At 48.7% G+C, this 9651-nt stretch overlaps 1 pseudogene; it reads right to left on the bottom strand.

Annotated features, from left to right (window-relative positions):
- Window positions 1-1293: 1293 nt before the first annotated feature.
- LOC146624967 (coiled-coil domain-containing protein 106-like) lies at window positions 1294-5195 on the bottom strand (annotated as a pseudogene).
- Window positions 5196-9651: the final 4456 nt, after the last annotated feature.

Below are 9651 nucleotides of genomic sequence, written 5' to 3'. Positions count from 1 at the left end.
GTTGCTATATTAAACATTTCAGACTAAGTTACTATAGTTACTATCCTGTAAGCACAATCAGCATTTGTAAACATATTTTTTATCATATAAAATTGTACTTCAGAAATGCATTATTAATATCCACAACTATCAATCGGAGCTTTGTTGTAAAGTGTAAAGCATAAAACCATTTATTAATGAATAATAAATATTTATAAATACCAGATGGGAGCCTTATTGTAAAGTGTAAAGCATAATAATAATAATAATAATGGATTGGATTTATATAGCGCTTTTCAAGGCACCCAAAGCGCTTTACAATACCACTATTCATTCACTCTCACATCCACACACTGGTGGAGGCAGCTACAGTTGTAGCCACAGCTGCCCTGGGGCAGACTGACAGAAGCGAGGCTGCCATATCGCGCCATCGGCCCCTCTGGCCAACACCAGTAGGCAGTAGGGTAAAGTGTCTTGCCCAAGGACACAACGACCAGGACAGAGAGCCCAGGGATCGAACCGGCGACCTTCCGGTTACAGATGCGATTCCCAACCCCCTGAGCCACGATCACCCTAACCATAACATAACACCATTTATTAATGACAAATAAACATTTATAAATGCCAAATGGGAGCCTTATTGTAAAGTGTAAAGCATAAAACCAGTTATTAATGAATAATAAATATTTATAAATGCCAAATTGGAGCCTTATTGTAAAGTTTAAAACATGACACCATTTATTTATGACTAATAAACATTTATAAATGCCAAATGGGAGCCTTATTGTAAAGTGTAAAGCATAAAACCATTTATTAATGAATAATAAATATTTATAAATGACAAATGGGAGCCTTATTGTAAAGTTTAAAACATGTCAACATTTATTTATGATCAACAAACATTTCTAAGTATTACTGGGCATTACTATAAAAAGTATAAAGCACCAACAGTTATTTAGCATTGCTAAACTTATATACAAGCCTTTTAAAGATAGCTAAAACTATATTAAGGAAACAAATCCCATCCCTAAATTCACCACTGGCATAAAACAAAGGAAAATTATATTAATTATAATATAATAAATTATTATACCTTAACTGAAACTGCACAGCTGTATTATTTACTCTACACACATTTATACAAATTAAAACTTTAAAAAAAAAACAATAAAATAAACTAACAGGTAAATCTCTTAGTTGTGTGGAAACTCAACACATATGTGAACAGATCTTTGAAAAATGATTGGTTTTGCAGATCTTTTCTTCAGTTCAATATGCTCAAAAAAACAAAACCACTTAGAACAAATTAGGGTTTCAGACAGATTTCCCTCTTCGAATTGGAAGCAAAGTACCAGCGGCCTTCATACTTTCTATTTTGTTTTTTACTTCATCACTGCTTTGAATTGCAGCCTCACATCGCTTAGCAAAAGCTAGTACCGTCTCTCCACTAGGCTTGTTGGACAGTAGCTCCTGGTACACATTGGGGACCGCAATAGCAAGCTCCCCAACTGATGAAGTGGACACAACAGTGTTCCTGTCGAGCCCATGCTTCTGAAAAGCTTTGGTCATGGTCTTCGTCTTTGGAAATGTCTTGAGGAGGGATTTGTATCACTGCACAATGTCATTTGGCATTTGAACTGAAAATGAAAACAAAGCAAATAATTAGAAAAGCAAATGCTCAAAGCATATTAATCCATGCATATATATATATATATATATATATATATATATATATATATATATATATATATATATATGACATAGCGAACACAGAGTAGTTTTTAGAACAAATTACAATCATAATACTATCTTTTATGTCACATTTATAGTATCCTCTTCTGTAAAATCTTCTCTTCCAAAATCTTTTGCTCACCACGCTGCCGGAGCTTCTTCTGCTCCTTCTTGGGTTTCTTGGCTCTTGAATGCTTTTTCTTGTATTTGTGCTTTCGCTTCTTTGGGGATGAAGATGAGGATGACCACACAGACGATACAGATGAAGATGCGAAAGATGAATCTGAGTTTTCAGAAGCCTTCGAGGAAAATGGATCATTGAATGGTTCGTCTTTAGGTTGCTCTGCAGGATGCAAACAACAAAATGGCTGGTTTTAGAAACAAGAAACAAGTCCCCTGTTTTTCAATTACACAATTGATGATTTAGTAAGCTTATGTGCTTAAAGAGAATGAGGATTTCGTTAAAGAAAATCTCATCATGTGAATAAGGTGTACATATATATATACATATATATATACACATACACACATATATATATAAAAAAAAAAAAAAACACCCAGCACGCCCCTGCGGGCGGTTTATCCTTCAAGCTCGGGTCCTCTACCAGAGGCCTGGGAGCTTGAGGGTCCTGCGCAGTATCTTAGCTGTTCCCAGGACTGCGCTCTTCTGGACAGAGATCTCCGATGTTATTCCCGGGATCTGCTGGAGCCACTCGCCTAGCTTGGGAGTCACCGCACCTAGTGCTCCGATTACCACGGGGACCACCGTTACCTTCACCCTCCACATCCTCTCGAGCTCTTCTCTGAGCCCTTGGTATTTCTCCAGCTTCTCGTGTTCCTTCTTCCTGATATTGCTGTCATTCGGAACCGCTACATCGATCACTACGGCCGTCTTCTTCTGTTTGTCTACCACCACTATGTCCGGTTGGTTAGCCACCACCATTTTGTCCGTCTGTATCTGGAAGTCCCACAGGATCTTAGCTCGGTCATTCTCCACCACCCTTGGGGGCATCTCCCATTTTGACCTCGGGACTTCTAGGTTATACTCGGCACAGATGTTCCTGTACACTATGCCGGCCACTTGGTTATGGCGTTCCATGTATGCCTTGCCTGCTAGCATCTTGCACCCTGCTGTTATGTGCTGGATTGTCTCTGGGGCATCTTTACACAGCCTGCACCTGGGGTCTTGCCTGGTGTGATAGACCCCAGCCTCTATGGATCTTGTACTCAGAGCTTGTTCTTGTGCTGCCATGATTAGTGCCTCTGTGCTGTCTTTCAGTCCAGCTTTGTCCAGCCACTGGTAGGATTTCTGGATATCAGCCACTTCCTCTGCTATCTGCTGGTGGTACATACCGTGCAGGGGCCTGTCCTTCCATGATGGTTCCTCGTCTCCCTCCTCTTTCTTGGGTTTCTGCTGCCTGAGGTATTCACTGAGCACTCGGTCAGTTGGGGCCATCTTCCCAATGTATTCTTGGATGTTCCTTGTCTCATCCTGGACTGTGGTGCTGACACTCACCAGTCCCCGGCCCCCTTCCTTCCGCTTAGCGTACAGCCTCAGGGTGCTGGACTTGGGGTGAAACCCTCCATGCATGGTCAGGAGCTTTCTTGTCTTTATGTCAGTGGCTTCTATCTCCTCCTTTGGCCAGCCTATTACCCCAGCAGGGTACCTGATCACGGGCAGGGCATATGTGTTGATGGCCCGGATCTTGTTCTTACCATTCAGCTGACTCCTCAGGACTTGCCTGACCCTCTGCAGGTACTTGGTGGTTGCAGCCTTTCTAGCGGCCTCTTCATGGTTCCCATTTGCCTGCGGGATCCCCAGGTACTTGTAACTGTCCTCTATGTCTGCAATGTTGCCTTCTGGTAGTTCAATCCCCTCAGTTCTGACTACCTTCCCTCTCTTTGATATATATATATATATATATATATATATATATATATATATATATATATATACCCCCTCAGTGAGATCATTAACAAGACTGGCTACGGATACCGACTACGGAACGGAGCAGTTGTCAGCCACCTCCTGTACATGGATGACATCAAGCTGTATGCCAAGAGTGAACGAGACATCGATTCACTGATCCACACTACCAGGCTATACAGCAATGACATTGGAATGTCGTTCGGACTGGAGAAGTGTAGTCGGATGGTAACAAAGAGAGGGAAGGTAGTCAGAACTGAGGGGATTGAACTACCAGAAGGCAACATTGCAGACATAGAGGACAGTTACAAGTACTTGGGGATCCCGCAGGCGAATGGGAACCATGAAGAGGCCGCTAGAAAAGCTGCAACCACCAAGTACCTTCAGAGGGTCAGGCAAGTCCTGAGGAGTCAGCTGAATGGTAAGAACAAGATCCGGGCCATCAACACGTACGCCCTGCCCGTGATCAGGTACCCTGCTGGGGTAATAGGCTGGCCAAAGGAGGAGATAGAAGCCACTGACATAAAGACAAGAAAGCTCCTTACCATGCATGGAGGGTTTCACCCCAAGTCCAGCACCCTGAGGCTGTACGCTAAGCGGAAGGAAGGGGGCCGAGGACTGGTGAGTGTCAGCACCACAGTCCAGGATGAGACAACGAACATCCAAGAATACATTGGGAAGATGGCCCCAACTGACCGAGTGCTCAGTGAATACCTCAGGCAGCAGAAACCCAAGAAAGAGGAGGGAGACGAGGAAACATCATGGAAGGACAGGCCCCTGCACGGTATGTACCACCGGCAGATAGAGGAGGTGGCTGATATCCAGAAATCCTACCAGTGGCTGGACAAAGCTGGACTGAAAGACAGCACAGAGGCACTAATCATGGCAGCACAAGAACAAGCTCTGAGTACAAGATCCATAGAGGCTGGGGTCTATCACACCAGGCAAGACCCCAGGTGCAGGCTGTGTAAAGATGCCCCAGAGACAATCCAGGACATAACAGCAGGGTGCAAGATGCTAGCAGGAAAGGCATACATGGAACGCCATAACCAAGTGGCCGGCATAGTGTACAGGAACCTCTGTGTCGAGTATAACCTGGAAGTCCCGAGGTCAAAATGGGAGATGCCCCCAAGGGTGGTGGAGAATGACCGAGCTAAGATCCTGTGGGACTTCCAGATACAGACGGACAAAATGGTGGTGGCTAACCAACCGGACATAGTGGTGGTAGACAAACAGAAGAAGATGGCCATAGTGATCGATGTAGCGGTTCCGAATGACAGCAATATCAGGAAGAAGGAACACGAGAAGCTGGAGAAATACCAAGGGCTCAGAGAAGAGCTCGAGAGGATGTGGAGGGTGAAGGTAACGGTGGTCCCCGTGGTAATCGGAGCACTAGGTGCGGTGACTCCCAAGCTAGGCGAGTGGCTCCAGCAGATCCCGGGAACAACATTGGAGATCTCTGTCCAGAAGAGTGCAGTGCTGGGAACGAAGGGAGGAGTTGGACCAGGAGGAACCCATGCAGTTGGGGCACTCCCGGGTTAGCGCCACTGAGCGCCATCGCCGTTTGGTTTCGGGTGAGTGCTTGTTTTGTGGCAAGACAGGCCATTTCGTGGCAACCTGCCCGTTGCGATCAAAAGGGCGCGCCCGCCAGTAAAGGCAGGAATACTGGTGGGCGGGCTCTCTCAAGATTCTCCTCCACGTCTTCTGCTGCCAGCCAAGATAACTAAGCAAATCATGACACACTCTCTCTCCGCTTTAATAGACTCTGGCGCCGAACAAAACTTCATTGACTCACACCTCGCCAAACGCTTAAACTTGGTCTCCGACCCGTTGCCACACCCCCTTCGTGTTTCTGCTTTGTCGGGGCAGCGCCTACCAGACATCACTCATGTTACGGAGCCGGTTACCCTCACGTTATCTGGCAATCATTCTGAGACAATCAGCCTTTTTGTGTTTCAGGCTCCGCACGCCCCCCTGGTTTTGGGCCACCCCTGGTTGCAGCAACACAATCCGCGCATAAATTGGAAGAGGGGGGTGCGTGTCTGGGTGGGGGGAGGAGTGTCATATGAACTGTCTTAGATCAGCCCCTCCCCTCGCCTCTACTGTCGAACCGCCCCCGGCTTTGGAACCACCGGACCTTTCCTCTGTGCCGCCAGTTTATCACGACTTGGCCGAGGTGTTTTGCAAAGACAGGGCGAGGTCGTTACCCCCCCACCGGCCGTACGACTGCGCCATTGAATTGCTTCCTGGGGCTCCGTTACCTACGAGCCGCTTGTACAGCATCTTGCGGCCTGAGCGGGAAGCAATGGAGACTTACATCTCAGAATCCTTGGCTGCTGGCATAATACGCCCTTCCTCGTCCCCGGTAGGGGCTGGTTTTTTCTTTGTTGAGAAGAAGGACAAATCGCTACGTCCTTGCATTGATTACCGGGGGCTGAACAAAATTACAGTCAGGAATAAATATCCTCTCCCGCTTCTCTCATCTGCATTCGAACTCCTTCACGGGGCCACCATGTTCAGCAAACTGGACCTCCGAAATGCATATCACCTGGTCAGACTCCGAGACGGCGATGAGTGGAAAACCGCTTTTAACACACACCTCGGTCATTTCGAGTACCTGGTGATGCCTTTCGGGCTAACCAACGCCCCAGCCATCTTCCAAGCGTTGGTTAACGACGTGCTCCGTGATTTCCTAGATCGGTTCGTTTTCGTCTATCTGGACGACATCCTGATTTTCTCTAAGACTGAAACCGAACATGTAACCCATGTAAAACAGGTCCTGCAGCGGCTGCTGGAGAACAGACTCTTTGTAAAGGGGGAGAAATGTGAATTCCACGTTCAAACAGTGGCGTTCCTGGGTTACATAATTGACCAGGGTAACCTCAAACCGGATCCGGCCAAGATCAAAGCTGTTGTGGAATGGCCGGAACCAACTGATCGCCGTCAGCTTCAGCAGTTCCTCGGCTTTGCCAACTTTTATCGCCGGTTCATTAGGGACTTCAGTAAAATCGCTCTGCCTTTGACCCACTTAACCTCTCCTAAGTTCTCTTTTCAGTGGGATCAGGCGGCCCAAAAGGCCTTCACACAGCTCAAGGACCGATTCACCACCGCACCCATCCTGGCTCAGCCTGACTTGCGACTCCAATTCATTGTGGAGGTGGATGCCTCCGACTCGGGGGTCGGCGCGGTGCTCTCACAACAGCGAGAGGGTAAGCTACGGCCCTGTGCCTTCTTCTCTCGCCGCCTCTCCCCAGCCGAACGCAACTATGACGTGGGAGACCGGGAGCTCTTGGCTATAAAACTGGCCTTGGAGGAATGGAGGCACTGGTTGGAGGGCACGGCTCAGCCATTCATTGTATGGACGGACCACAAAAACCTGGCTTACCTGCAAACAGCAAAACGTCTCAACGCTCGACAGGCCAGGTGGGCTCTTTTTTTCACCCGTTTCAACTTTTCAATCTCTTACAGACCGGGCTCGCGGAATGTGAAGCCGGATGCCCTATCACGGCAGTTCTCGGTGCCTGAGGAGAGGCAGGACCCTGAGCCCATCCTGCCAGCGACTTGTGCCGTTGGTACAATAACATGGGAAATCGAGTTGGCCATTCGTGAGGCTCAGCGGGCTGAACCAGATCCAGGAGGAGGACCAGCGGGGCGGCTCTTTGTTCCATCGGCCACTCGGTCTCAGGTACTGCATTGGGCTCACACTGCCCGCTTCACATGTCACCCAGGAGTACACAGAATGATCACCTTCCTTCAGCGCTACTTCTGGTGGCCCACATTATCGCGAGACGTTCGGGAGTACGTCTCTGCCTGTTCAACCTGCGCCTGCAACAAGCTGGGACATCAACCTCCGGCCGGCTTGCTGCTACCTTTACCCACACCGTCTCGGCCGTGGTCCCATATCGCGGTGGATTTTGTTACCGGCCTCCCACAGTCAGCAGGTAACACCACTATAATGACTATTGTTGACCGCTTTTCAAAGGCTGCGCATTTTGTTGCACTCCCCAAGCTCCCGACGGCCCTGGAGACGGCTCGGCATCTCACGCATCATGTGTTCCGCCTCCATGGCATCCCGGAGGACGTGGTCTCGGATCGTGGGCCGCAATTCACCTCTCGTGTGTGGAAGGAGTTCTGCTCGGCGCTAGGAGCCAAGGTCAGTCTCTCCTCTGGTTACCACCCACAGAGCAACGGACAAACTGAGCGCACTAACCAGGAGCTGGAGACCGCTCTGCGCTGCATAGTTGCTTCCAACCAAACCATCTGGAGCGACCAACTGCCCTGGGTGGAATATGCCCACAACAGCCTGACGTCTTCAGCTACAGGGCAATCTCCGTTTGAGGCCTCCCTGGGGTATCAGCCTCCTCTGTTCCCTGCTCTGGAAGGTGAGCACTTTGTCCCTTCGGTCCAGTTTCACCTTCGCAGGTGTCGCCGGGTTTGGAGGGCCACCCGTGCGGCCTTGCTGCGCACGAAAGAACGCTACAAACGTCTGGCTGACCGGCGCCGCACTCACGCTCCTGAGTACACCATCGGTCAAAAGGTTTGGTTGTCCACACGCTTCGTTCCTGTTCATGCCGAATCGAAGAAGCTCACCTCAACCTTCATCGGGCCTTTTGAAATTGCTGCTTTGATAAACCCTGTTTCTGTTCGCCTTAAGTTGCCGCGCAACATGAAGATACACAATGTCTTCCATGTGTCTCAGATTAAGCCGTGTCTCTCCAGTCCATTGTGCCCTCCTTCCAGGCCCCCTCCGCCCGCTCGGGTCATTGGTGGCCTCCCTGCCTACACGATCTCCCGCATCATGGACTCTCGCCGTCGCGGGAGGGGTCTTCACTATCTGGTGGACTGGGAGGGTTATGGCCTTGAGGAACGTTGCTGGGTTCCCCGCTCCGCTGTGTTGGATCCCGGGATGGTTGCCGACTTTCATCGCCTTCATCCGGATAAGCCTGGTGGGTCGCCGGGAGGCTCCCGTTAAGGGGGGGGGTACTGTCACGGTCCCCGTGTCTCTCTGGTTGGCCCACGCTGGCTACAGGTTTTGTTGTTGTTAGTTTTAGTTTTTTGTCTCTCCTCCTCCTCTCTGCCTGGGTGGAGCTCATTACGGGCTCTCACTCTTGGCCCACGCACCCCTGTGGATGGTGTCCACCTGCGGCTGATCTGGCTGATTTCCCCAGCTGCTATTTAAGGCAGTGGCACAGAGCAGCTCACCGCTGGAACGTCGAACCACCTGAGTTCGTGCTCGCGGCATATTCAAAGAAGAATCGCTTACACGTGTTTTATGTTGTGGAACTAACCTTTGACCTTCTGTCTGTAGATTCTGGACCGAATCACCGGACCTGTCCAAGTGGGGCAGTGTGTGGAGTGTTGGAGCGAGTGCGGCTGAAGAGGAGTGCGTGTGTGCGGAGGAGCGGTGGCGGTGACTGAGTGGAAGAGGAAGCGTGTGTGTGGATTCCCCCCCCCCCCCCCCCCTTCTCTCCCTGGAGCCCTGGACCCCCTCCCAACTCACTGTACATATATTTTGCACTAAGGTGATCCCTATTGTAAATAAATCCCCTTTTGTTTCCTTGAAAGAACTGTCTGCGCGTGGGTCCGTTCAGTAGCCATGACAATAGGCTTATACGTGTGTAGAAATACACACATTTCTTTTATAATGACCATTCCAGGTCAAACAAATTCAAACAAAGAAAGAGTTTAATTCTTTATATTTACATGGCCTAGGTATATCTGATGATTTAACAAAGCATGACAGGCATGCATTCACCTGCACCTGCCACATAGGGACAGTGATTAAACTAAATATATCACGGACCTAGTCTAGAACATAAATCTTCTAATTTGTTTTATCAGATGAAACCATTTTCTTATTCTTTATTTAGGTTCTTCTGCATTTTAATGCAGCAGAAATATCCAGCATTTAACCGTGCTAACCAATATAGCCTGCTTGCAAGGCTTTAGCACTATGTTTAACAAGCTTAATTTGAAAAATGTCTTCAAGGAAAAGAATAAGACTTGAGTGGAGA

The sequence above is a fragment of the Diplotaxodon limnothrissa genome, linkage group LG9, assembly GCF_057381915.1.
Source record: "Diplotaxodon limnothrissa isolate DT_005_m linkage group LG9, D_limnothrissa_male_GT1.1, whole genome shotgun sequence".
Lineage (NCBI taxonomy): Eukaryota > Metazoa > Chordata > Actinopteri > Cichliformes > Cichlidae > Diplotaxodon > Diplotaxodon limnothrissa.
This window is presented reverse-complemented; position numbering and strand designations above follow the sequence as displayed.